Source organism: Brassica oleracea, chromosome C5, assembly GCF_000695525.1.
Source record: "Brassica oleracea var. oleracea cultivar TO1000 chromosome C5, BOL, whole genome shotgun sequence".
Classification (NCBI taxonomy): domain Eukaryota; kingdom Viridiplantae; phylum Streptophyta; class Magnoliopsida; order Brassicales; family Brassicaceae; genus Brassica; species Brassica oleracea.
This window is the reverse complement of record NC_027752.1, coordinates 37,519,888-37,523,122: the sequence shown is the minus strand read 5'-3', so window position 1 is coordinate 37,523,122 and position 3,235 is coordinate 37,519,888. Positions and strand designations below refer to the sequence as shown.

Genomic DNA, 3,235 nt, shown 5'->3' with positions numbered 1-3,235 from the left:
GGGGAAGGGATGTTAGGGGTTAAGGGTGGGAGGGAAGTAAAGTTGGCAAGTTGGCTCATATAAGAGGGAAAGGAGTGAAGGCTAGGAATGGAATTTGAACGTTTAAGGGATGCTTTTTCAGTGGTTACAAGAGGGCTAATAAGGGACAAAAACGCTTCAGGGGAGGAGAGGGTGAGAGGAGAGGAGGAAGCATGGAGTAGAGGAGAAAGTTTTTTGGAGGTTGAAAGTTCAGTGTTGGTGATGGATAATTTGGCTGGTGAGGGGTCAGAGGAAAGAGGGGGTGGAGCTTCGGGAGCAACAGGGGGTGGAGGGGTAGGATGGGGGGTGCAAATAGTTGATTAGTAATGGCAGAGGAAATAGATGCAGAGGAGGCAGCAACATGATCAGAGTGGTGAGCAGCAGGAATCAGAGGAGGGCCAACACCAACACGAACATAAGTTTTTCCTTTGGGGGCAGCCTTAGGTGCCACTCTTTTCTGTGCTTTGGATCCTGGTGAGGAATCTTTTTGCATTTGAGCAGGCATTAGAAGGCAATTCCGAGAGATATGACCCAACGCTTTACAGTGTGTACAAGTAGGAGGTACCCAGGGGTAGTCTACTTGCACTTCAACGACTTCTCCACTCTGCCTTACAAACTCGACCACCCGAGGCAGTGGCTCAGATAAGTTGACTTCTACCTTCACATGAGAAAGCTCCAGACTGACAAGGTTTAAGGTAAACTCATCTGTCTCCTTAGATTCACCTATCAACCCTGCAACTAAACTGAGGCCCTCTTTATACCGTCAAATGAGCCCAAATTTGGATAGCTTCTCTTGGTGTTGAGTTATCAGAGCTGGAGCTCCATTGATAAGCATGGAACATGGAATCTCCCATGTACCATACATTCTTCTCCAAATTTTTTTGGCGTAGATAGTCATTGGGGATCCGAACGAGCATGGAGTGAGATAGAGGGTTGTTGTGAATCTCGACCCTTTTACCTTTACCCCCACATATGATTCAGAACACTCTGGATCTGACTGAATGGTGGAAGCCTGCCGTTGAAGTGGCGGACAATGAAATATTTGTGCATTTCTGCCCCTTTTAAAAAGACACTGTCAGGAATTAAGACACAAGGCCTTCCAGTATCAGAGATCGAGACCGGAGCGAGTCTCGAGAGGGATTTATCATTTGAAAGTCTGAGGCGTTCAACTAGGGGAGGTTGAGGGCGAGCTGGTTTATTAGTTTGGGTATTGTTTGTATTTGAAGCGGCTTTAAAAGGAGGGGCAGAGTTTAGAGTAGGAGGAGTAAAAGCATTAGGGTTTAGTGGAGTGTCAAGGATAAGAGGAGGGGAAGAACTAGTAGTTGCAGCAGTAAGGGTGGGTGATGGAGGAGTAGGAGGGTTTTGGATAAGGTTTTTAGAAACTGGAAGGTGAGCTACAGTATTTCCAGATCTAGATCCAGGAACAGTAGTTCGAGAATCAGTCACAGATGCAACAGGTTCTGGGGCCTGAGCAGTTGAGGGAGGCAGCAGAGGGGGGGGGGGGAAGGCAGAAGCAGAAGTCTTATCTACAGGCCCAAGATAGGCAGTTCGTAGAGAAAGACAGAGTGGGTTTGGAGAAAGAAAGGGGAGGAAACATGGGATCTTGGAAAGGACAAGATGGGTCAGGAGGGTCAGGGGGGAGTGGAGGGGTGGAGGAGCGACTGTCACCAGCGGTGTCAAGCGGCGGACTGAAGGCAGAAGCACTACCAGAAGGGAACCAGGGGTTCGCCATTGGGAACCGAGCTAGAGAGCGTTTTTTTGTTCTTATTATTACGATTAAGTTTTACTTGCAAGCAATGGAACGCTCTATTGAAAGATCACGAGTTCATCAAGAAGCATATGGATAAAGCACCAAAGCAGTGTAAGGTTCTCACGTTGAGTGATTCAAAGGTTTATTCAATGAATGTAAATCTCAATGGGATTCACGACAACGTTGTTGATCCAGAAACTTTGCAGAGCCTAAACGATTTCCACAATCCGAAACAATTCAAGATATTTAAAATATTTCACTGCGACGGGTTATTGTTATGCAGGACATGGGACTTTAGACTCGTGGTTTGAAACCCTTGTACTGGCCAAATCAGGTGGATCCCATACAGTGGTCGTTACAAGGATCATTCGGAGTTTTCCCTTGGATACGAAAATAACAAGTCTTGCCAAACCTATAAAATCTTGAGGTGCAGCTGGGATTTTCTTGGCGTAGAACCTCAAGTTGTTGACTGTGGAATCTATGATTTTGAGTCTCATTCGTGGAAGGATCTTAATGACGTGTTTCCCAAAAACTGCAGCAATCAAAGGCAGTGTCTTTGAAGGGGAATATTTATTGTATTGCCGATAAAAATGACGAAGAAGATCTCTTACTTAGTTTCGATTTTTCAACAGAGAAGTTTAGGTGTTTGTCTCTTCGTTTTCCGAGTGTCGTTGATGATTTTGTTCCTGCAGCTCTCTCAGTTGTTAGAGAAGAACGACTATCAGTGTTATATAGTGTCATTTCCGATACACGTCCAAAGATTGAGATATGGATGACGACACATGATAAGATTGATCAGACCAAACTTGTGTCGTGGAGTAAGTTTCTATCACTGGAACTAGATGAGAATAATCCTCAGATAGATCTTTCAAGTGAAACAACTTTCTTTATCGACGAGGAGCAGAAAGTGGCCGTATTATGCGAAACAATGGGATTTACGGGAAAAGACATGGTATGCATTGTTGGAGAGGACAATCGGTTGATGAAAATCCCCAGAGGAGCATTTAAATGGCCACTTATTTTCAATTATGTTCCAAGCTTGGTTCGAATCCAACAGGGTGGAGTAATGACACGAGAACGAAAAAGAAAAAAACCGGCATTAGTGGTTATAAACCACCGGAAAGGATTTTTCAGTGTTGAATGTTAATTTGGGTTGATCTTTATAGTTCTTTACACGTCTTCGAATATTTAATTTTTTTAGTGTTTTTGTGGACTGATCTTCAATTAATGTTTCGGTTTTTGACTGTTTACAGTTCTGAATGTGTTAGATAGTTTATGTTTTGGGTGTTACGGTGTTGGTGTTATCTCTTAATCATTGATGTTTTATCTCTTGATCGTTAAGTGCTTATAGTAGGTTCTTTTTTTCATTGTTAAGCAGTTTTTAGAATAATGAACCGGGAGTTTCTGATGATTGATTCGTTTATACGTTGCGATAAAAGAATTCAAGAGCCAAAACTAAATGTGTTA

At 43.5% G+C, this 3,235-nt stretch overlaps 1 pseudogene; it reads left to right on the top strand.

Annotated features, from left to right (window-relative positions):
• Positions 1-2,915, top strand: part of LOC106292231 — a 7,004-nt pseudogene extending 4,089 nt beyond the window's left edge.
• Positions 2,916-3,235: the final 320 nt, after the last annotated feature.